Raw genomic sequence first — 26,021 nt, 5'->3', positions numbered from 1 at the left:
TAACATGTTGGTTATACCTTTATCATTAAGATTTATTTCATTTACATTATATCTTGATTATCTGTGTGGATGTCTGTCTCTGTATCAAACTAGAAGGTCTGTTTGGGTTGAGATTTTGTCTTAGTCATTATAATAGGAACTTAGTTCCTAGTTCAGTGGTAAGTAATCCTTAACAAGAGCAGTAGGGGATAGGGTTGCAATAGTATTTTGGGATCAGATTAGGGAGCCCCTGAATGTCAAGTTACAACGAAGAAAGGGACTAAGAGTGGTGGCTCACACCTGTAATTCCAGCACTTTAGGAGGCCAAGGTGGGAGGATCATTTGAGGCCAGGAGTTCAAGACCTAGCCTAGGCAACATAGCGAGACCTTGTCTGTACAAAAAAAAATTTTTTTAAATATCTAGGCATGGTGGCACACACCTGTAGTCCCAGCTACTTAGAAGGCTGTGGCAGGAGGATTGCTTGAAACCAGGAGTACGAAGCTAGAGTGAATTATGATCACGCCACCCACTCCAGCCTGACCAACAGAGCAAGACCACATCTCTATTAAAAATAAAAATTAAAGAAGGGAAATTTGTATATAATAGATATTTAATAAATACTTTTTAATTGAAGAGCTGTTAATAACCCAAATCTCTTTTTTTTCTTCATTTGACAGATTCTAAGTTTTCCCATTTGCACAGGAAAGGAAACTCTTCCTTTATTCTTTGGAATATTATTCATTGATTCATTCATTCAGCTTTTCTTGAGCATCTAGTATGAGTTGAAAGAGAATTTATAGTCCATCTAATTCAGTTTTCTCAGTTTAAACCTAAGGAAACTGAGGCCCAGCAAGTTGAAATGATTTAACATAGGTCTTACAGCTAGTACGTGGTGAAAGAAATGACTAGAAGCTAGTCTGTGCCTTGCCTTCTAACCCACAGCTTCCTAATTTTACAAAATTCTTACAAGTTTGAGTAGGTGATAGGCAGAGTGATGGCACCCTAGAAACCTATGCAGAAAAAGATTCTAATTACCAAATTCAAAACTTTAGGATATGAAAGAAGTTTCCCTCTGCCTCAGGTTCTCATTGCTTTATATATGATTTTATAAAACCTTCCAAATTTGTTTCACTGCTTTCATAGTTCCCTCTCTGCAAATTGATTTCACATATCTGTATCAGACCACATGCTAGTTCCCAAACCTAAAATGAATGTTTCATTTCATCAGTCACCTATTTAAAAATCCTGTCTACTTTTCATTGATTACAGAATAGAATATTGATTACAGGATAAAAGACAGGTCTAGATTCAAATCATGCCTCTACCTTGCCTCTTTCTTCCATAAGCTGTGTTTCAAGCAAATCACTTAAACATTATGACCTTTAATTTCTACAACTGACAAATGGCAATAAGAGAGTTTAACGTTTCGATATTGGATTTCAGCCAAATATTTAAAAATATCCTTCCCACATAACTTAATTATATGAATAGCAAATGGGAAAAACTAAAGCAGCAAAAAAAGTAAATAGCATTCAAACAAGAGAAAGGTTCATGTCATAACATTCAAAAAATTGTAGCCATCAAAGAAAGACACAAAGAAGTTTTCAAGAATTTACAGAATAAAGCTTAGAACAGTATGGCAAACCTCTTAATGTCGTCCTCCAAACAAGCACTTTGTAGGGAAGGCGAGCAAACAAAACTCTGAAAAGTATAACCACCTACTCCTACACTATAACATGGTAAAGGTAGCTTTAGATGAAATATGAGTAACCCTTAGAGGAGACAAAGAATTTTGCAAGAGGGGAAAAGTCCCATCTCAACTAGTTGCATGTTCTACCAGAAAAGGGAACTATTGGAAATCTCCCTTTTGGCATCTTCCAGCTGGGTGAAAAAGGAGAGGATGGCAGAACAATCATAAACACCCATAGTTAATTATCTCCAACAATAAATAGTGATATAGCAGAAAGGAAGAAAAAAATAGAAAATAATTAGGACAAGAGTCTCTAAGGGAGGGAAAGTGGAGAAGAAGCATGTGTAGTGCCTGAAGGGAAGTAACCTCCATGTACTTCCTATGTTGTTTATTTTTTTCCCAGAAGATAAGAGAGAGGAGCTTGGGAGGAAGAGAAATTGCTACTGGGGAGAAATGGGCAAATATGGAAAGGGAAACATAAAACAAGCTAATGACATTGAAATAGAGAACTCAACGAACAAAACCAAATTCCAGATTACTTTCTTTAAAGCAAACAAAGAATCTGGGCTCCATGTTGATTAGAAGAAATAATCCAAAGCCCAAGAATACTTCTCAGTGTAATGAATATAAACTCCAATAGATTAAGATTTTAGCACAGAAAACATTTACTAAAATTCCAGAAGAGAATAGAGTGTGGATCCTCCTCCAACCGTACACAGCCACAGTTGAGCTCTTTCTTCCTCCTTGAATCTAAGGTAATAGAAAAGCAAGTGGAATTCACTCACACTATAGCACAGCGAAGAGAAGGCCTAAACAAAACTGCTGTATTTTAAAAGATAAAAAGAAGGGACACAATAACTTTGCAAACACGTTATCAGCAAAAATAAATACACATGAGAAAGAAGGATACAAATACAGATGAAAAACCATGCTGGAAGTAAGCAGAACTTCACAAAGAAATAATTTCCAGCCAGTGCTTCATGATATAAAAGTTAATGAGAACATAAAATCAATTTTTAAAGAAATAAGGTGTAAAACAGTATTGAAGATGAAAGGGAAGAATGCAAAGCTGAGAAAACCAACTGAGAACCACACAACACCATTAAAAGCAAGTTAGAAAGCACAAGATACATCTCCATTGAATATAATTTCAAACTCAAAACTCAAATTTAAATTTCTTCTATCCCCAGCCTATGTAAGTAGGAGGTAAAATTAGCTTTTCTTTTTCTAGCTCCATCCCCCCAATTTGCTAGTCATTGTTTCTGATATCTGTGGGTAGGAGGGTAACAGTTGGGAAAATGCAGCACAGCTTTTGTGATGGCTACAGTTGTAATCTACCTGCAGGGCCCTCTGGGTGCCAGAAATACAATAGCTGACTCTGTAGGGTGCCTTTGTGGGTTTCTCATCAATCCCAGGCAATTGGCTTGTCTGCCTCTTTTCTGTCTGCCTGCTGGATTTCTGGGGTCCACCCCTCAGTTCCTGTCCTTCAGGCAAGTACTCTTGGTTACAATCATTTCCATAGGGTCCTTATCAAGTCTCAGAAACATTCACCATTAGCCTGCCACATGAGGAAGTACAGCCCAGTCACAAAGCAGCCACCTGCGTGTTCAGCCGCCAGACTGGGCAGTTCCAGCCACAGCATCTCAGCTTTAGAATATTCACTGGTAAGATGCTCAAGTTCCTGGAGACATGCAAAAGCTTTCCAAGTGGTCCTCTAGAAAAGCCTCTCCTTAACCTGAGGAGAGAGGATTGTGCATCTACCACATTCTGCCTTTTTTCACTATTATTATTATTATTATTACTATTACTGGGCTATCTGACTGGTCCAAATTCAAGGACAGGTGAAAAGACAACTTGGCTTCTACAGAAGGTTGTTTTTACCTGTTTACTCCCAAAGAGTAAATAAACCGTCATTGATAAAAATAAAATAAGAAGAGATCAGTGGATGCAACTCCCCATGCTTTAAGTGTATTTCACAGAAGCTCACCTGAGGTTCAGAGGAATTGGCAACCGCCCAATTTTCCAGGTCAGAGAAAGACATGGACTCACTGTCTTTCAGGTCCCCAACTATGTCAATACTCAGAAACAACTTAGAACACCAACAGAAGGCATTAAGTCGCCTATCCAGGGAGCCATATTCTTCAGGGTCTGAAATTCTTGCTGTGCCAGCACTGAGGCAATTTCCACTTCTCCGAGCATGCTCTGCAGTGTCTATTTAGGGGATTTGTACCATCAAAAAATACATCCTCTTCTCCATCAGAGGCTGGTACTTAAGGTGGGTGAAATGTAAAACACTGTCAATTTCTCACCAAATAAATCTCTTTCTCTTCAACCTCAACTTCTTATGTAGACTAGAGAGGAGTGAATCACTGCAGCTGGCAGAACTAGTTTAGAACCTTGAACTTTGAAAGTTCAACATGAATGGTCTGGTTCCTCTCTTTAGAATGGGAAACATATTGTTTTGTTGTTAACTTTTCCAACAGTGCATCTTGTTGTCTACCATATCCTTTCTTGTATTATTACTGCTAGGGTATCTGTGACTTCCTTAAGACAGAGATAATATCACTCTTTTTTTTTTGAGACGGGGTCTCGCTCTGTCACTTAGACTGGAGTGCAGCAGCCTAATCTCATCTCACTGCAACCTCCACCTCCTGGGCTCAAGCTATCCTCTCACTTCTGTCTCCCAAGTAGCTGGGACTATAGGCATGCACCACCACACCTGGCTAATTTTTTTTTTTTTTTTTTTTTGAGACAGAGTTTTGCTCTGTCACCCAGGCTGGAGTGCAATGGCACAATCTCAGCTCACTGTAACCTCTGCCTCCCAATTCTCCTGCCTCAGCCTCCCGAGTAGCTGGGATTACAGGCCCACTCCACTGCACCCAGCTAATTTTTGTATTTTTAGTAGAGACGGCATTTCACCATCTTGGCCAGGCTGGTCTTGAACTCCTGACCTCAGGTGATCCACCTGCCTCGGCCCCCCAAAGCACTGGGATTACAGACATGAGCCACTGCGCCCAGCCAATTTTTGTATTTTTTGTAGAGATAAGTTTTTACCATGTTGCCCAGGCTGGCCTCAAGCTCCTGAGCTCAAACAATCTGCCCACCTTGGCCTCCCAAAGTGCTGGATTACATGGATGAGCCACCCTGCCTGGACAGTATCACTCATCCTTATTTTCTCTGCAGTGCCTGGACTCACTGACGACAAATCATAAGCACTTGCGAAATTTAATTTTAAGGAGAAGCCAACTTTTCCCTTCCTGTGCACATATTACCCACCCTTCAGTCCTGGATAAGGCTACCTTTTCCATGAAGAATTCCCTTCTATTTCAGCCCCATTATTTTCTCCGTGTCTCTGAACTCTGAAACTTTGTTCATATGATGCTTATGTCATCATGTAAATTTTTCTTTACCTTGCCTCTTCAGTACAGACTTGAGCTCTTTACGGATCATCTTATACTTACTTCTTTAGAGACATTCTCATAAAATATTCAATAAATATTGAAAAAAATGCTGTGCTAACTCAGATAAAAAATCATCTCAGCTATATGTATTTCAGAAGGAGCTACTTCTTTTTTTTGCTTGTGTTGTGTAACACTGAACTAAAAATAATTCAAATAAGGATCATCCTGAAATGTTAGAGCAAGAGAGGACTTTAGAGATGAGCAGTTCCACACAGTTTACTCCATTGTAATGAAGTGGCATCTTACAAATGCTGCCTCCCTTCACCCTCTGCTGACCATTATAGAAACTGCGCCTTTTAAAATCTCATTGCAGAATGACTATCATTCCTGTTTTCTCCATGCTCCTGAAATTGTTTTTCAAGAGTCAGGTTTAAATGTGTTCTATATAATGGCACTTGTTCACGCTCCAGAAAAACTAAGACTCTATTACCCACAGGGAATATTTGAGCACTTGAGTTCTAGAGCCAAATTGCTTATGTTCATAAGTTAGTCCTTCTGCTTCTGGCTCAGACAAGTTACCTAACATCTCTGCTGATCAGTTTCTAATCTAAAAAATAAAAACAACAATAATAATGGTGATCTCTAAAAGTTGCTGTGAGGCTAAATTAATTAGTGTCTGCAAAACATTTAAAACAGTTCCCGAAAACAGCAAGCCCTCATTATTATTTGGTGGTGCTGGTAGTAGTCGTGATTAATAACTTTTATACCAATGACAAATATTTCTTGTTTGTTCATTTTAGTAGGCTAAACTGGAAAAGCTATACACACACTCTGGTCTATTCATCTTTATATCCCTAGTATTCAGCATGGTGTCTGGGACATAGTAATTACTCAACAAATGTTTGTTGAATAAAGTTTATAAATAATATGATTACTTAAAATGCAAGCTCTTTGTTCTTTTGGCTTAGGATTGACTTGGCGATGCTGGCTCTTTTTTGGTTCCATATGAACTTTAAAGTAGTTTTTTCCAATTCTGTGAAGAAAGTCATTGGTAGCTTGATGGGGATGGCATTGCATCTATAAATTACCTTGGGCAGTATGGCCATTTTCATGATATTGATTCTTCCTACCCATGAGCATGGAATGTTCTTCCATTTCTTTGTATCCTCTTTTATTTCATTGAGCAGTGGTTTGTAGTTCTCCTTGAAGAGGTCATTCACGTCCCTTGTAAAGTGGATTCCTAGTTATTTTATTCTCTTTGAAGCAATTGTGAATGGGAGTTCACTCATGATTTGGCTCTCTGTATGTCTGTTATTGGTGTATAAGAATGCTTGTGATTTTTGTACACTGATTTTGTATCCTGAGACTTTGCTGAAGTTGCCTATCAGCTTAAGGAGATTTTGGGCTGAGACAATGGGGTTTTCTAGATATACAATCATGTCATCTGCAAACAGGGACAATTTGACTTCCTCTTTTCCTAACTGAATACACTTTATTTCCTTCTCCTGCCTAATTGCCCTGGCCAGAACTTCCAACACTATGTTGAATAGGAGTGGTGAGAGAGGGCATCCCTGTCTTGTGCCAGTTTTCAAAGGGAATGCTTCCAGTTTTTGCCCATTCAGTATGATACTGGCTGTGGGTTTGTCATAGATAGCTCTTATTATTTTGAGATATGTCCCATCAATACCTAATTTATTGAGAGATTTTAGCATGAAGCGTTGTTGAATTTTGTCAAAGGCCTTTTCTGCATCTATTGAGATAATCATGTGGTTTTTGTTGTTGGTTTTGTTTATATGCTGGATTACATTTATTGATTTGCGTATATTGAACCAGCCTTGCATCCCAGGGATGAAGCCCACTTGATCATGGTGGATAAGCTTTTTGATGTGCTGCTGGATTCGGTTTGCCAGTATTTTATTGAGGATTTTTGCATCAATGTTCATCAAGGATATTGGTCTAAAATTCTCTTTTTTTGGTAGTGTCTCTGCCCAGCTTTGGTATCAGGATGATGCCGGCATCATAAAATGAGTTAGGGAGAATTCCCTCTTTTTCTATTGATTGGAATAGTTTCAGAAGGAATGGTACCAGTTCCTCCTTGTACCTCTGGTAGAATTCGGCTGTGAATCCAACTGGTCCTGGACTCTTTTTGGTTGGTAAGCTATTAAGCTGGAGGCATCACGCTACCTGACTTCAAACTATACTACAAGGCTACAGTAACCAAAACAGCATGGTACTGGTACCAAAACAGAGATATAGATCAATGGAACAGAACAGAGCCCTCAGAAATAATGCTGCATATCTACAACTATCTGATTTTTGACAAACTTGATAAAAACAAGCAATGGGGAAAGGATTCCCTATTTAATAAATGGTGCTGGGAAAACTGGCTAGCCAGATGTAGAAAGCTGAAACTGGATCCCTTCCTTACACCTTATACAAAAATTAATTCAAGATGGATTAAAGACTTAAATGTTAGACCTAAAACCATAAAAACCCTAGAAGAAAACCTAGGCATTACCATTCAGGACATAGGCATGGGCAAGGACTTCATGTCTAAAACACCAAAAGCAATGGCAACAAAAGCCAAAATTGACAAATGGGATCTAATTAAACAGCTTCTGCACAGCAAAAGAAACTACCATCAGAGTGAACAGGCAACCTACAAAGTGGGAGAAAATTTTTGCAACCTACTCATCTGACAAAGAGCTAATATCCAGAATCTACAATGAACTCAACAAATTTACAATAAAAAAACAAACAACCCCATCAAAAAGTGGGCAAAGGATATGAACAGACACTTCTCAAAAGAAGACATTTACGCAGCCAAAAAACACATGAAAAAATGCTTACCATCACTGGCCATCAGAGAAATGCAAATCAAAACCACAATGAGATACCATCTCACACCAGTTACAATGGCAATCATTAAAAAGTCAGGAAACAACAGGTGCTGGAGAGGATGTGGAGAAATAGGAACACTTTTACACTGTTGGTGGGACTGTAAACTAGTTCAACCCTTGTGGAAGTCAGTGTGGCGATTCCTCAGGGATCTAGAACTAGAAATACCATTTGACCCAGCCATCCCATTACTGGGTATATACCCAAAGGACTATAAATCATGCTGCTATAAAGACACATGCACACGTATGTTTATTGTGGCACTATTCACAATAGCAAAGACTTGAAATCAACCCAAATGTCCAACAATGATAGACTGGATTAAGAAAATGTGGCACATGTACACCATGGAATACTATGCAGCCATAAAAAATGATGAGTTCATGTCCTTTCTAGGGATATGGATGAAATTGGAAATCATTCTCAGTAAACTATTGCAAGGACAAAAAACCAAACACCGCATGTTCTCACTCATAGGTGGGAATTGAACAATGAGAACACATGGACACAGGAAGGGGAACATCACACTCTGGGGACTGTTGTGGGGTGGGGGGAGGGAGGAGGGATAGCATTAGGAGATATACCTAATGCTAAATGACGAGTTAATGGGTGCAGCACACCAGCATGGCACATGTATACATATGTAACTAACCTGCACAATGTGCACATGTACCCTAAAACTTAAATTATAATAATAATAAAAAAAATGCAAGCTCTGAGTTACACTCAGTCCAAATCTTGACTCTGCCATTTAATAGGTATGAAACTTAACTCTGGGGAAGCATTATTTATGTATTTATTTTTAACTTGTTTAAATTTATGGGGTACAAGTGCAAATTTGTTACATTCATAGATTGTGTAATTGTAATGTCAAGGCTTTAGGGTATCCATCACCTGAATAAGATACATTTTACCCATTAAGTAATTCCTCATCATGCACCCCTGTCACACCCACCCATTCACCCCTCGGAGTCTCCTTTGCCTATCATTTCACTCTCTACATCCATGTGTACACGTTTTTTAGCTTCCACGTATGAGTGAGAACATGCGATGTTAGGCTTTTTGTGTCTGGCTTGTGAAACTTAACTTTTCTGAACTGTTATCATATATATAAAATGATGGTGATTACAGCTCACACTTCCTAAGACTGTTACAAGAATTAAGTTATTATATACAAGAAAAGCACTTACAATAAGATCTGGCACAGAGTAAACAATAAGTAAATGTTAGATAATATTATTTATAAAGATTTCCCAAAGTAATATTTATAAAGTATAAGCAGACTTGTAAGAGCATCTGACATACCTGAGTTTGAATTCTGACTCTACCATTTGCTAGATATAGGGATTTAAACATGATACTTAGCCTGTAAACTCCAAATCCTGATTTAGAATTCAGATAATACTACTTCCTTTCTGTTTTAAGAAGTAAATGAAATGGAGTGTATAAAACAACACTGTGCCTGAGGAAATGCAATCATTTAATAAATGACTAGTTTTGTTTTGCTGATGTAGTTCTTGTTTTTATTATTAGCTTTGCCAATAAGGAATTTTAATCCAGATAAGAAACAAAGAAATAAATAACTACAGTATAATGCAAGTAAATGTCATGGAAATAATAAAGTTAACAAATGCTTTGACAGTTTATGAGTAGGAATGATCAGTGTGAGCTGCAGTAATAAAGAATACTTTCTGAAACAGATAACATTTCTATAAAAGAAAATAGAGAATAGGTAAATATCCCAGGCAAAAAGAAGTATGACCTCAGGAAAGGTAAACCAAAGCACAGAAGCAGGAAGAACAAGGCTTATTTGAGCAGTAGAGAAAATGGGCACAATTAGTAGATTTATTATAAAGATATTCATCAAATTATTAATCCAGACCTGCACTGACCAATATGGTAATCATTAGCTGTATGTGACTAAAGAGTTCTCGAAATATGGCTAGCATAACTAAGGGACTGAATTTTTAATTTAACATAATTTTAACTAATTTAGATTTAGAAACTGAAACAGTTCATAGGAGCCAGCAACTCCATTCCTCAGTATATATTCAAAATAATTAAAAACAAAAACTCACACCAATACTTGCACAAAAATGTTCATTGCAGCATTATTCACAGTAGCCAAAAGGTGGAAATAACCCAAGCATCCATCAATGTATGAGTGGATAAACAAAATGTGGTCTATACATGCTATGGGATATAATTCAGCCATAAAAAGAAATGATTCTGATACATGCCACAACATTGATGAACCTCAAAAACATTACACTAAGTGAAATAAGCCAGACCCAAAAGGACAAAAATTGCACTTACATTAAGTATCTAGAATAGTCAAAGTCGTAGGGAGAAGAAGTAGTGTAGAGGTTACCAGGGGCTGGTGGAAGTGAGGAATGGAGAGTTATTGTTTAATGGGTACAGAGTTTCTGTCTGGGTGATGAAGAGTTTTTGGAAATAATGGTATGGTTGTACAACACTGTGAATTTAGTTAATGACACTGAATTGCAACTGAAAAATGTTTAAAATGACAATATTTTTGGTGATATATATTTTATTACATTAAGAAATTAAGCAGAGTAAAATATTTTTCTGATAAACATATCTTCATTGTATTTAAAGTTTATCAATTCCGGATCAAACTGGGGGAGTGGAGAAGACAAATTAAAAAATATTTTATTAGGAAAATTTATAAGAATTGAAACAATGGAATACACACTATACACAGACATGCCTTTAAAAGGACTAGCCATGAGATCCCCTTAAATTAGCCTCTTCCAAAAAGATATTAAAATAGTGCTTGAAATTTTAATTCAACAGTATAGTGAATTTCTTTCCCTCTATTACCTAGTACCTCACTGATATAAATCCGCCTATGCAGTTGACATAGTTTTGCCAAATTATTGTATATTCTCTTGACCTTCCTTCTTAAAATATTTATTATAATTTTGTAATAATAGCTAACATTTACATGGCAATTGTTGTATTAACTCTTTTAATCCTCATGACATCTCTATGCAGTAAATATGATACAAAATAAAAAGACTTAAATAAAATGACATAATTTATTGTCTTATTATAATATTAGAAGCTAATAGTACGATTAAAGCAAGTTTCATGTTTCAAGTATAGTGACTCTGATGGCCATCACTGCTCCAAAATCACACAAGTGAAACATAGAAGCATTTGTATGATTTAACATAGTAAGTAGAATCTAGTTTTAATAGCTATTTTATAACCTGAAATGTATTTATTCTTATAATAACAAACACAGTTGTTAATATGTATTAAAGTTGTAGGATCTTAATATCAAAACAAAATGAAATAAAACCTGCAAGGAATCAGGAAAAGTTCAACACTGTCCCATGAGGATTTATAGTGAGGAAAGTGGTGCAGTCTAGGTTTAACTAAGGTAGGAAAGCCAACGAAAGAGCCCAGGCTGTGTTACACAGAGACAGCAGTTGAATATACTCCACAGCTGAAATCATAAAGTTTCTCAAGCAACCCATTAATAATTAAATTTGCTTTCTCTGATAAATCTTGTCAGCCTGCTCCAAGGAAAACGGTCCTTCTTTCTTTGTAGTTTTCAGCCAATCAACTTGCCCATGGACAAAAAACAAAATTCATTATTTTTATGACTATACATAGCTTTCCACTGTGTATATTTACCACATTTTCTTTATCCATTCATTCATTTTCGACACTTAGATTCATTCCAATATCTTGGCTGTTGTGAATAGTGCTGCAATAAACATCAGACTGCAGATATCTTCTGCCAATTGCAACAATATGAATGAACCTGGAGGACATTGTGTTAAGTGAAATAAGCCAGGCACAGGAGCACAATTATCACATAATCTCACACGTATGTGGAATCTAAACAAGTTGATTCATATAACTGGAGAGTAGATGAGTGATTTCCACGGGCTGAGGTGGATGGGGGGAAGAGAGTTGGAAAGATGTTGGTCAAAGGATATGCAATTTCAGTTAGATGAGAGGAATAACTTCAAGAGATCTATCATACAACATGGTTATAGTTAATAACAATATACTGTATTCTTGAAAAATGCTAAGATAGTGGATGTTAAGTGTTCTCACCACAAAATGATAACTATGTGAGGTAATGCATACATTAATCAGCTAGATTAGGTGAATCCACAATGTATGTATACATCAAAACATCATACCGTGATAAACACATGTAATTTTATCTGTCAATTTAAAACAAAACAAAACAAAATTATTGTTCTACCAGTCTATAGTTCTTGTTTTAATAAAGCCTTCTTTACTTTTGTTCCATGATAATCAACCTATGCTTGATACAGGGAAAATACTACCTCTCTCAAATCTAAGTTAACTCAGCTCAGTTTCTAGCCAAACTAAATACCTCTAAATTATTCTTTGACTGTTATTCCGATAAGCCTCTGAGCCCTTAGAAGCATGCAGCCTAAGAAAGTTTTTCATCCAGACCCACCGTGTTCTGTCTTGCCTTTGCTCACTTCCCCAGTGCATGCCATTATACAGGGATCAAACTCATGGGCTCTTACATGCTAAACCTGGCTCTTAGCCATGTGTGTTTTTGTTCACAGTTGCAGTTGAATTAATGTTGGGAAATTGTTTTCTATGGTCTCTGACAAGTTACAGGTAACTGGGAATCTGCTTGGCCCTTTATCTTTGTTTAGTTGTTTGTCTGACTGTCATAGAAATTCTGATATCTCCTGATATCTCTTAACCAGATGATGAGATAAGGGGGTAGTCAGATTTGGCTGGCCTCAGCCTTGGGGTTGAGGAATTGCCCTTGTAACATCTGCTTGATTTGTTAACTTTTCCAACCATTGAAAGAAACTTCATGTTGTTTGTCTTATGATCTATAATTGCTTTGGTCAGTTATTTTTAGGTCGTTGTACTGAAAGGGGGAAAAGGCCTTTTACTTTCCTTAGAAAATAAAGATATGTAAGTTATTTGTTACTGTGTGGCAAACCACCCCAAAACACAGTGCCTTGAAACAGCAACAGTTTCGCCAAATTTTTGTTGAGTTTCTTCTGCTGATCTTGCCAAGCCTAACTCATGTGTTTGTAGTCATCCCTGTATTCAGCTGGGGCTGGATGATATCATACAACTTCTCTTACATGTCTACAGTCTCAGCTTGGATGGTTGGACCAGCTAAGCCAGCTGGGTCTCTCTCTATGAGGTCTTTCATCCTGGTTTCTTCACATGGTGGCAGAAGTGCTCCAAGAGAGCAAGCCCCAGTGCACACATGCTTATCAAGCCTTTGCTTGCTGTATATCTGCTGATATCTTGTTGGCTGGAGCAAGTCAATGGTCAAGCCCAGAGTAAATGTGACAGGGACTACACAAGCATATGGAGACAGAGAAGTGTGATTCATTGGGAAACCATCACAGAAGGAAGCATGTCTTTATAATAGTCTGTTTATAATGGTAGTTCTTTCTGTACCTGTGAGTGATTCTACCTCTCATTCTCTCTCTCTCTCTGGGGGAAATTTTGAACATTAATTGATCATAACAATCTATCATTTGTGCATGTGATAGAAATATCCAGTTCAAACAGACCTTCATAGGAAGAAGATGCATGCAAATATTAAAACCAGTTTTTCATGGATCATGAAGTAGAGTTGTGCCTTCTGAAAGAGCTTTGCTTGGTTTGTATTACAGTTGTATGCAGGCTCGAATGTCCTTAAAATGGGAATAATTGCTTCTGGCTTGTCTGGGGCTTCATGGCCTTCTGAGGAAACTAAAGGATTCAGAGTACATGAATTTTTTATTCTTTCCTCTTGGAAAATATTAATAAATAAAAAAGTCCCATGGAAATAGTCACAAATGAGCCAAGTGAAGATGTGAGGAAGAACTTCATGTGAACTACCACAAAATATTATAAAATCTTACAGTAGAACCCATAAGTTGATCATGTCTGAACAAGTCTTCCCCAAAAAGGACATAATAAAATACAAAGAAAGGCAACTTTAGACTCTCCCAGAGTTCTTTCCTTGCCCAGAGATATGACAAGATACTTCTGCTGAGTATGAAACATTTTCTAAACAAATGGCATATTTGTGTCTATTTCTTTTTTATTTTTAAATATTTTATTATATTTGAATAAAATTTGTCTCCATCATAATCTTACATGTTTAAAGCATTTAAGAACACTACTGTTAAAAAAGAGTCCATAGGCTTCAGACTGCCAAAGATGTTGGTGGTGCAAAACATGAGGAATCTCTTAACTTTAGTATCGTCTCCGGGCATAAACTCTTCATGTGTATATGAGCTTGAATTTTGTACATTGCTTTGTGGAGAATAAGCACTACTTCTACTGCCAATCTTTCTAAAGAGTCTTTGACTTCCACTGCCAGCAGAAGTTGGGTAATAAATGTAAACATTGTGATCTTCTGCACTGACTGGCTTTTCTACAAATGGCTTTTGAAAAACTTCCTCATTTACTTCTACATGATCTTCCCCTTCAATCAGATTACATTCTTTGGGATTATTTGGGTCACGGTTCAAAATTGCATAACAAGGAAGTAAAATAGCTTCAGCTTGAAGAATACTATATACCTCTCTCCAATCTTGTATGAGATACTGCATATTCAAGTCATTGATTACAAATGGATTCCTGAGTTTTGCATAGGCAACCACTTTGTCCAGTGGAAATCCTTTAGAGTGGAAAGAAAAAAGACAATCACATAAAGGCCAGTTTTCCACTGGTTCCCTCAAAATAACCTCCTCTTCAAATACCACTACTGTGATATATTTAAATAAGGAGACCCATTCAAGAATTTCCTTCATTGGTTTGGATTTGGATTTCTTTGCCATGGAACATATTCCAACCACAATCTGCCTTTCTGGTGGAGAATCATCTTCCTCCTCATCATCTTCATCTGCATGGTGGAAGAAATGTCGATAATTTCCAGGATTTATTTCTGTGTCTTCTGGTCCAATGAAGAATCTGGGGGCTTCACTAATTTTTTATTTTATTTGATGTAGATATAATTGAAATGATTTATATTAAAACTGCCTGTAAATAAATAGCATCAGAAGAAAGCATTCTCCTTATGTTAGCTGACACACAGGTCTGTGACAGCTTGTTTCTGCTTATACAATCACTTGATATTATGATGACTTTTGGCAAATGCTCTTTTGTTCTTAGATACCATTGCTTCATTGTTGATATCAAAGTTGTTGTTGCAATTCAAAATACAAAGACAGTGAGGCTATTGCTTTCTTGAGTTGATACAGCAATCTTTTTACCTGCCATGAATGTGGTCATCACGTGAGCAGCTGTGAGATGGTCAAGCCCATTCAGGTCTAGGTTTCCCCCTTTCATTCTGGAGGCAGGGCTGAAGTGTTCGTCAAGATTTGTGTCTATGTCTGAAAAAAAAAATTAATTTAATTATAAAGTATCTTACGGTTAAATGAACTCCTATTCTGATTGACTTATAGAGACGAATAAGAAATTCAATAATCTTCAGTAAGAAGAGAGAAAAATTTATATCCTAATGTTTTAAGTGTGCTGACCATTTATAAAAGCTTGAGAGGCTTGCTGAAGCCATAACTCAATAAAACAAGAAGGAGAAGTATGAGGAGGAGGAGCTTACTATAAATTAAATTAATGGCCTTGGTTGCAAAGCCTCAAGAGGCAGAAAAATATAAGTAGTTATCAGTTTGGAAAACAGTGGGGGTAGGGGAGAATTCTAAGAGAACAGTACTTTTAAACAAAAATTGGAAAGTTTTAATATTTGGTAAATACAGAAAAAATTGTAAACAAATAAGTTTAGGTTATATTTCTATCAAGGCAAATCACTGGACAAATTAAATTGATTTGGTAATTTGGCTTTAAAAATAGCTACATGTCTTCCCCTGATTTCATCACAGTGTGAAAAATGTTAGCATATTATTTTCTCATGAGAAACTTAATTAATTCTGATTTGCTAGATTTCCTATACTGATTTTTACTTCCATTAACTGTTAAAAATTATAAAATTATCATTCAACCATCTTTGGAAAGATTTGCTCTTGTGAGCTTCAGATAATACCATAAATCATATAGATCTAGTAACTTTACTTATACTACCTATATCAAATTTTAAATATCATATTTGTCTGATGAACTGTTTTAAGATCAATAAGGATTGTGTTTCTCTTTAATGTCAACCTCAAACAATTTCCAAAATCTCTGGCTGACTTCAAGACCCCAGACTATTGTTAAACTAATTAATTTCATTAAAATAGTCTTTGGTTATCTGGATATTTTCTAAGTAGAACTAAATTCATAAATATAGAATATAAAAACAAGCAAATATCGTTTAATTATACATATATGTATATATCTTATTCATTTACATTCTAGATTGTCCATTAGTTAACATGATAGAAAAAAGATGTGTAAATACCTTTAGGTCATTGGTTTGGCTGTGTCCCCACTGAAATCTCATCTTGAATTATAGCTCCCATAATCACCATGTGTCATAGGAGGGGCCCAGTGAGAGGTAATTGAATCATGGGGGCAGGTTTTTCCCATGCTGTTCTCAGGATAGTAAATAAGTCTCACAAGATCCCATTGTTTTATAAAAAGGCAGTTCCCCTGCATGTGCTCCCTGGCCTGTGACCATGTAAGACATGGTTTTGCTTTTCCTTCGCCTTCCATCATGATTGTGAGGCCTCCCCAGCCATGTGGGACTGTGAGTCCATTAAACCTCTTTTCTTATAAATTACCCAGTCTTAGATATGTCTTTATTAGCAGCATAAGAACAGACTGAAACAGTCATGTGAGTATACATGGTCATTTTTTCTACTTTATAAAATATAGAAAAGATATAGAAGCGTGTTCACAGAACATTAACAACCCTCACTGGAGTTCATTCAGGGCTAAAACATTTGTCTATGATAGACAGTTCTCAGTTATCTACATCCTAATTGTTCTGTGACTGTGCCCATTCACTAGTTAGTTGCTTTTGTTAAAAGATGTAAATAAAATAATGATATATTCATTACAAAGCAATAAATATGCAAGATAATGGGCATGTTTTATCCATTTGTCTATCAAGGGAACTGGTAAAATTTTACTAAGATAGTAAAAAATATTTAGCATATGCATTGTTTTATGTATTAATAAGGCAAGTGTATTTTGAAGCTATAGTCAAGAGTTTTAAATGTGTCATTTAACCATATATGCATTTACGTATATTTAAAAATATACATACAAAGGTGTAATAAATTAGTAAACAAAAGATATGAATAATAAACAAGGGATCATTCAGAGAAACAATTGGCCTATAAGTATAGTTTCAGTGCCTTTGTCATACTATTGAATGACTTGTTTAACAAAAGTTCACCTCTAAAAAAGCTAATGTTTCTAACAATTATTCTAACTTGCTTTTACTATTTTTACTATTATAGTGGAAAAAAGATTTATTTCTTCACCCATCACAGGGTTCATGGCTGATACACCTGTAACAAAATACAAATTAACAACAACAAAAAGCCTAACAAATTTATTCAATATAAGTCTTTATATATATATTTTTTTAATTATACTTTAAGTTCTAGAGTACATGTGCACAACGTGCAGGTTTGTTACATATGTATACATGTGCCATGTTGGTGTGCTGCACCTATTAACTCGTAATTTACATTAGGTATATCTCCTAATGCTATCCCTCCCACCTCCCCCCACCCCACAACAGGCCCCAGTGTGTGATGTTCCCCTTCCTGTGTCCAAGTGTTATTGTTCAATTCCCACCTATGAGTGAGAACATGTGGTGTTTGGTTTTCTGTCCTTGCTGAGAATGATGGTTTCCAGCTTCATCCATGTCCCTACAAAGGACATGAACTCATCCTTTTTAATGGCTGCATAGTATTCTATGCTGTATATATGCCACATTTTCTTAATCCAGTCTATCATTATTGGACATTTGGGTTGGTTCCAAGTCTTTGCTATTGTGAATAGTGCCACAATAAACATATGTGTGCATGTGTCTTTATAGCAGCATGATTTATAATCCTTGGGGTATATACCCAGTAATGGGATGGCTGGGTCAAATGCTATTTCTAGTTCTAGATCCCTGAGGAATCACCACACTGTCTTCCACAAGGGTTGAACTAGTTTACAGTCCCACCAACAGTGTAAAAGTGTTCCTGTTTCTCCACATCCTCTCCAGCACCTGTTGTTTCATGATTTTTTAATGATCGCCATTCTAACTGGTGTGAGGTGGTATCTCATTGTGGTTTTGATTTGCATTTCTCTGATGGCCAGTGATGATGAGCATTTTTTCATGTGTCTTTTGGCTGCATAAATGTCTTCTTTTGAGAAGTGTCTGTTCATATCCTTCGCCCACTTGTTGATGGGGTTGTTTGTTTTTTCCTTGTAAATTTGTTTGAGTTCATTGTAGATTCTGGATATTAGCCCTTTGTCAGATGAGTAGACTGCAAAAATTTTCTCCCATTCTGTAGGTTGCCTGTTCAGTCTGATGGTAGTTTCTTTTGCTGTGCAGAAGCTCTTTGGTTTAATTGGATCCCATTTGTCAGTTTTGGCTTTTGTTGCCATTGCTTTTGGTGTTTTAGACATGAAGTCCTTGCCCATGCCTATGTCCTGAATGGATGGTATTGCCTAGGTTTTCTTCTAGTGTTTTTATGGTTTTAGGTTCTAACAATTAAGGCTTTAATCCATCTTGAATTAATTTTTGTATAAGGTGTAAGGAAGGAACCAGTTTCAGCTTTCTGCATATGGCTAGCCAGTATTCCCAACACCATTTGTTAAATAGGGAACCCTTTCCCCATTTCTTGTTTTGGTCAGGTTTCTCAAAGATCAGATAGTTGTAGATGGGTGGTATTATTTCTGAGGGCTCCATTCTGTTCCATTGGTCTATATCTCTGTTTTGGTACCAGTACCATGCTGTTTTGGTTACTGTAGCTTTGTAGTATAGTTTGAAGTCAGGTAGCATGATGCCTCCAGCTTTGTTCTTTTGGCTTAGGATTGACTTGGCAATATGGGCTCTTTTTTGGTTCCATATGAACTTTAAAGTAGTTTTTTCCAATTCTGTGAAGAATGTCGTTGGTAGCTTGATGGGGATGGCATTGAATCTATAAATTACCTTGGGCAGTATGGCCATTTTCACGAAATTGATTCTTCCTATCCATGAGCATGGAATGTTCTTCCATTTGTTTGTATCCTCTTTTATTTCATTGAGCAGTGGTTTGTAGTTCTCCTTGAAGAGGTCCTTCACATCCCTTGTAAGTTGTATTCCTAAGTATTTTATTCTCTTTGAAGCAATTGTGAATGGGAGTTCACTCATGATTTCAATAAGTCTTAACGTGACATGAGAACCTTCAGAAATGAAGGCCCAAAGAAATAGGGAAGCCTGTGTATTTCTATGGACAGTTGATATGGCCTGGCTCTGTGTCCCCACCCAAATCTCATATTGAATTGCAACCCAAATTGTAATCCCCACATGTTGCAGGAGGGACATCATGGGAGGTAATTAGAACAAGGGGGTGGTCCCTGCATGCTCTTCTCATGATAGTGAGAGAGTTCTTATGAGATCTGATGGGCTTTTCCCCCTTTTGCTTGGCACTTCTCCTTCCTTGCCACCATGTGAAGAAGGAGTAAAGGCCATTCTTTCTATGCTTTAGCAAAGAGACTGGCTGCATTTTGCCCATGCCCTAGAGATCTGTGGAACTTTGAACTTGAGAGAGATAATTTAGGGTAGCTGGCAGAAGAAATTTCTAAGTGGCAAAGTGTTCAAGAGGTGACAGAACATAAAAGCTCGGAAAATTTGCAGGCTGACAATGCAAAAGAAAAATCCATTTTCTGATGAGAAATTCAAGCCAGATGCAGAAATTTGCATAAGTAATGAGGAGCCCAATGTTAATCCCCCAGATAATGGGGAAAATGTCTATAGGGCATGTCAGAGGTCTTCACAGTAATCCCTCCCATCACAGGCCTGGAGGCCTACGAAGAAAAATGGTTTCTTGGGCCAGGCCCAGGGCTTTGCTGCTTTGTGCAGGCTTGGGACTTGGTGCCCTGCATCTCAGCCATGGATAAAAGAGGCCAATGTATAGCCCAGGCCATTGCTTCAGAACGTTCAAGCCCCAAGCCTTGGCCACTTGCAATGTGGTGTTGGGCCTGCAGGTACAAAGAAGTCAAGAATTGAGGTTTGGGAACCTCCGCCTAAATTTCAGAGGATGTATGGAAATGCCTGGATGTCCAGGCAGAAGTTTGCTGCAGGGCAGAGCCCTCATGGAAAATCTCTGCCACAGCACTGCAGAAGGGAAATGTGGGGTCAGAGCCCCAATATAGAGTCCCCACTGGGGCACTGACTACTGGAGCTGTGAGAAGAAGGCCACCACCCTCCAGACCCCAAAATGGTAGATCCACTGACAGCTTGCACCGTGCACCTGGAAAAGCCACAGATACTTAATACCAGCCCGTGAAAACAGCCAAGAAGGGGGCTGTACCATGCAAAGCCACAGAGGCAGAGCTGCTCAAGGCCATGGGAGCCCACCTCTTGCATCAGCATGACCTGTATTTGAGACATGGAGTCAAAGGAGATCATTTTGGAGCTTTAAGATTTGACTGTCCCACTGGATTTCAGACTTGTGTGAGGCCTATAGCCCCTTTGCTTTGGCCAATTTCTCCCTTTTGGAATGGGAGCATTTACCCAATGCCCATACTCCCATTGTACCTTGGAAGTAACTAACTCACTTTTGATTTTACAGGCTCCTAAGTGGAAGAGACTTGCCTTGTCTCAGATGATACTTTGGACTTGGACTTTTGGGTTAATGCTAAAATGAGTTAAGTCTTTGGGTAACTTTTTGGAAGGCATAATTTCGTTTTGAAAGGTGAGAAAGACAAGATTTGGGATGAGCCAGGGGTGGAATGATATGGTCTGGCTCTGTTTCCCCACCCAAATCTCATCTTGAATTGTAATCCAAATTATAATCCCCACTTGTTGGGGAAGGGATCGCATGGGAAGCAATTAGATCATGGGAACAGTCCCATTCTGTTCTTTAAATAGTGAATGAGTTGTCATGAGATCTGATGGTTTTTTAAGGGGCTTTTTCCCACTTTGCTTGGCACTTCTCTTTTCTGCTACCATGTGAAGAAGGACATGTTTGTTTCCCCTTCCACCATGATTAAAAGTTTCCTAAGGCCTCCACAGCCATGCAGAACTGTGAGTCAATTAAATCTTTTTCCTTTATAAATTACCCAGTTTTGGACAGTTCTTAATAGCAGCATGAGAATGAACTAATACAACAGTCATGCAGTATGATTAAAATACAAAGAATATAATCTAATGATAATAAACTGGAAGTAACTTAGCAAGGCTGTTTACTGAGACTCTTCTCAGTGTTTCTGTATAATGTTCCTTCCCTTCAGGTATAGGGCAGGACACTTGGCACATGATGGTCTTCAGGGGAGGAAGAAGGGAAGGTCAGAGAGTGACCTTCCTAGATTGTATGGCCTGCTTTAGGAAAGAAGGGAGAGGTGAGAGTGGCCTTCATGCTTCGGATGTTTTTTCCAAATGCCAAGATGCCATATTTTGGGGTAGTGTCTCCCAATCCCTGTCACTCTAAACCAGGGGTTTTAGGAAATCTGAAGATACAGTTCAGGGAATCCTGAACTTTGATGGGAAAAAAAAGGATTTTTTTTGACATCCTGACTAAAACTTAACATGTCCTTGGATTATGAGCATGGGCAAGCAAATAAATAAATACCACTGTAATATTAGTAGTGCCTATGATTTTGTCTCAAATGGGAATTATGGATATTTTATAATATATTACAGCTGTTGCAGAGGTTGAAATATATTTTAGATTCATGTTATTTTGAAATTACAATAATTTTTAGATCATGAGCTATATCAAATGTGATTGCAGTCTTTTTGTCAATAGATGCTCTTGTGATGTAGCTGGGAAACTATTGGGTAACTAACTCTGTGCCTAGTAGTTGTTCAGCAGCAAAATGGTAATGTTGCATGTTTTTACAATGATGACCCAGAAATCCCTATCTATAATTGACTGTTGATTAACGACACAAAGGGAGAAGCATCATTTTCATTCTCCGTTAGTATTTTGCAAATCTGGGCAGTTCAAATGAGAAATCTTGTCTTAATCCCTAAGGCAACATGGCCTTTTGAAACACAAATAGGTGTACAGGCTACTTGAATAGACCAGACAAGTTTAAATACATTTAACAGTTGAGGTCACTCCTGAAGTGTTATTTCTATTTATTACTTAAAATAAATATAGATAATGGATTGGACAGTGATACAAGTCATGTATGGTGTTGAAGTTCTGTGAATAGCTAGAAGAAAAGTGTTAAAAGGGTTGGTCTGCCTTCCATTCACTTCCTTCAAGAAATGGAAAGGGAATGGGCATCCTTGGGAAAAATTTAAAAACCAGGAGACCTGATCTAATCTCTTTGTCAGCTGTATTTCTAGGTCTATTAAATAGACTAATAATATTCACTAGAAGAAAGATAATTTATCTCTGAAAAATCTTTAGCAGAATGGTCATGGCCAAGGTCTTCAGTAAATAGAATCAGGATCTATGTCTTCTTGAAGAATGTCTCATAAGCTATGTAACTCTCTAAGATATAAAATATCCTAGATATAAAATAGGATGCTTCATGTTTTAAACACTATGCCTGAGAAATCCCACAAAACTCACTTAGGAATCTCACCTATTCTGGAGCAGAGGTGTATGCCTGTACTGAAAAGGAAGGACCTAGTGACCTGCTCTCAATGCCTCAGAATCTCTCTGCTTCTTCTGAACCTCTGGATTGCCTGTAGCCTTGAAAGTATTTAATAAGTCTTGATACTGGGTAATATCTCTTACTTGTTTAAGCCTGATTTATAATAACAATCCACTCTTGTGTGTTAGCTCAGCAGCAGAGATTCTTTCTTTTATATTGCCTTGTGTATTCTCTCTCTCTCTCTCATTATTACTTTTATACTTTAGGGAGTATGAGTACAGCTTTGTTACATGGATATATTGCATAGTGGTGAAGTCTGGGCTATTAGTTTTACCATCACCCATTAGCGTACATTGTACCCATAGATAATTTCTCCTCCCTCACCCCTCTTCCCAGCCTCCCAGTTTCTCTCTTTTTCTAAACATCATCTGTATTATTAAGCAAAAACATGCACATGCAGTTTGTTGTACAAATGGTGTTCATGAGTCATTATTAATACTACAAATTTTATAAGTAACTTTGTGCAAAAGTAAATAACATCAGAACTGAAAACCATTATTTCGGGAAGGCACAAAATGCCACAAGATGACACATAAAACAATTGCCAAATTCCAGAAGGATATTTTAATATAATTAGTTTTCTTTGAAATTCTATGCATTTATCTAAGCTTTAAAACCTATTTTTGTTAGGAATGGTGTAGACTTCATCAATCTGCCACAGGGTCCATGATAAAAAATGTTTAGAATTTCTGCTCTGAACCAAGTCTAATTATTTCTTGCCTTTAGGCATATATGCCCTATATATAAGTCTTATTAGAATAACAGCTCCTCAGACAAATCTTCAGGCTGGAGTGCAGTGACACAATCACAGTTCACTGTAGCCTTGATCTGGGCTCAAGCGATTCTCCCACCTCAGCCTCCTAAGTAACTGGGACCATAGGCATGTGCCACCACACCCAGCTAACTTTTTTGTTATGTTGAGACTGATCTGAAACTCCTGGGCTCAAGCAGTCCTCTCACTTCAGCCTTCTGAAGTGTTGAGATTACAGGTGTGAGGCACTTCACCCAGCCTAGATATTGCTTTTACCGAATTCAGGCCACAAATTCAAAATAATAAAACTGCTCAGATGTCCTTTATACCCAGACTGTCTTTGATACTTCCCAGATGACCACTGATAAACCCAAATTTGTTCCATCACCCTATAAAAAAGAATGTTGAAATAAATCAATGTTTGATATTTGCCATAATTTAATTGGCTTAACTGCTCTAAGTAAATAAATTGAATGACCTAGAACCTTTTCCTTGGGAGCCAAATGTCAAGAAGTCATTTACCATTCTTAAACATATAAGCCCTGACTTGGGTATTCCTAACTATGCTAAATTGTGTACCTAAAAGCATGGTTGTAGTTTAGGGGTACTCCTTCAAAAACGAGGAACTCATAACAAGCACATCGCTTATCTTAGTATTTCTCTTGACCCTGTAGCTAAGAATTATCTGCCTTGTTTATATCCTACAGCAGAAGCAGCTAATTTAGTTGAAGTCTCTACAGACATTGTTCTAGGTCTACTTCTCACTCACGAGTCCATTGTGTAGTAGAAGACTTTTTACTCCAAAACAATACTCGCACTTTGGGAGGCCAAGGCAGGCGGATCACGAGGTCAGGAGATCGAGACCATCCTGGCTAACACGGTGAAACCTCCTCTCTACTAAAAAATACAAAAAATTAGCTGGGCGTGGTGGTGGGTGTCTGTAGTCCCAGCTACTCGGGAGGCTGAGGCAGGAGAATGGCGTGAACCCGGGAGGTGGAGTTTGCAGTGAGTCAAGATCGCGCCATTGCACTCCAGCCTGGGCGACAGAGCGAGACTCCGTCTCAAAAAAAAAAAAAAAAAAAAAAAAAAAAAAAAAACCAATACTCAACTCTTCTTGGCCAGCCACATTACTGATTATAAAATTATTTGATTATCTGCTTCCCTCCTTGTTACAGTAGATAGGCAGACCTGAGCAGGGCAGGAGAGGCCCCCCACACACACACGCACACGTGGAACGTCAGGCGACCATCAGGTTGTGATCGGGCAGTTGTTAACTATCTCTCTAAAATAATAATTGGTCACAGCCAGCTTCAGAGAAAGGCAGACTCCCAATAGATAGAAAACCCTGAAACCAGTGATCAGCTTCCCAGTGAGATCTCAGGAGTTGGGCAAGGGGGCTCAAGCATGCTCATTAAGAGGCAAAATGGTGGAGTTTAACTGGTAGATAACCTTCCTCTGGGAACATTCAACTGGTAAGAAAAAAATGCCTCAAGTGAGCACGTGCACAATTTCAATAAACACACTGTACATGCAGCCCCTCCCAAGTGCTGGCAGGCCACTGCACTTGTAGACAGCCCACCCCAAGGGAAGAATCAGGGAATAAGGGATGGAAGATCCTGGATATACACCAACATATAAAACCCTAAGTCAAATGTCAAACTGCACTTGAATCTCTCAAGTTGCCTGCTTGGCCCTCTTCCAAGTGTACTTTACATAAACTTTCGCTTCTGCTCTAAAACTTGCCTCAGTCTCTCACTCTGCCTTATGCTCCCAGTTAAATTCTTTCTTCTGAGAAGGCAAGAATTGAGGTTGCTGCAGACTTGTGCGGATTTGCTGCTGCTAACATCATAAATATCAAGTTCTGTTCCAATCTAAATCCAGCCACAAGCCAGGCACAGTGGTTCACAACTGTGAAAATCCCAACACTTTGGGAGACCAAGGTGGGCAGATTGCTTGAGACCAGGAGTTCAAGATCAGCCTGGGCAGCATAGCAAGACCCTATCACTACAAGATTTTACAAATTAGCTAAGCATGTTGGTATACACCTATAATCGTAGCTACTCAGGAGGCTGAGGCAGAAGGATGGTTTGTGCCCAGGAGTATGAGGTTGCAGTGAGCTATGATCACACCACTACACTTCAGCCTGGGAGACACAGTGAGACCCTGTCTCTCAAAAAAGAACAAAAACAAAAAAACAGTCCCACAATCTTATTTTTCCTTCTTGACAAAAGTAAATTCTATGCTAACAGTTATTCAAAAATCTAAGCATGCAATATCCTGACTCTCCTTATATTCCCCTGGACAATTCTGATATGAAATTTTTGTTAATGGCTCATTACTTAAAATTTATAAAAGTATATGTTGTACTGGATATGCTATGCCATCTGACCATTCTGTGATTGAAACTTCCTCTTTATATCATAGCTCATTCTGCTCAGATGACTGAGTTAATAGCTCGAACCATGACAGCTTGTTAAAGGTTTAATAGTTAATACCTATGCAAATAAACATGCCTTCAAGTTTTTTATGATTATGAAA

At 37.8% G+C, this 26,021-nt stretch overlaps 1 protein-coding gene across 6 annotated transcripts in view; it reads right to left on the bottom strand.

Annotated features, from left to right (window-relative positions):
- The window catches only part of SLC44A5 (solute carrier family 44 member 5), a 514,237-nt gene that overhangs the window by 417,367 nt on the left and 70,849 nt on the right, over positions 1-26,021 (bottom strand). For all 6 annotated transcript variants that reach the window (XM_054684405.2, XM_054684403.2, XM_054684401.2 and 3 more), the window contains one exon: positions 15,229-15,348. The gene's annotated coding sequence lies outside the window, so the exon portion shown is untranslated. The remainder of the gene's footprint in view (positions 1-15,228; positions 15,349-26,021) is intronic.

Source organism: Pan troglodytes, chromosome 1 (genome assembly GCF_028858775.2).
Source record: "Pan troglodytes isolate AG18354 chromosome 1, NHGRI_mPanTro3-v2.0_pri, whole genome shotgun sequence".
NCBI classification, from domain to species: domain Eukaryota; kingdom Metazoa; phylum Chordata; class Mammalia; order Primates; family Hominidae; genus Pan; species Pan troglodytes.
Note: the sequence above shows the minus strand (reverse complement) of the source record. Positions and strands in the feature narration are given on the sequence as shown.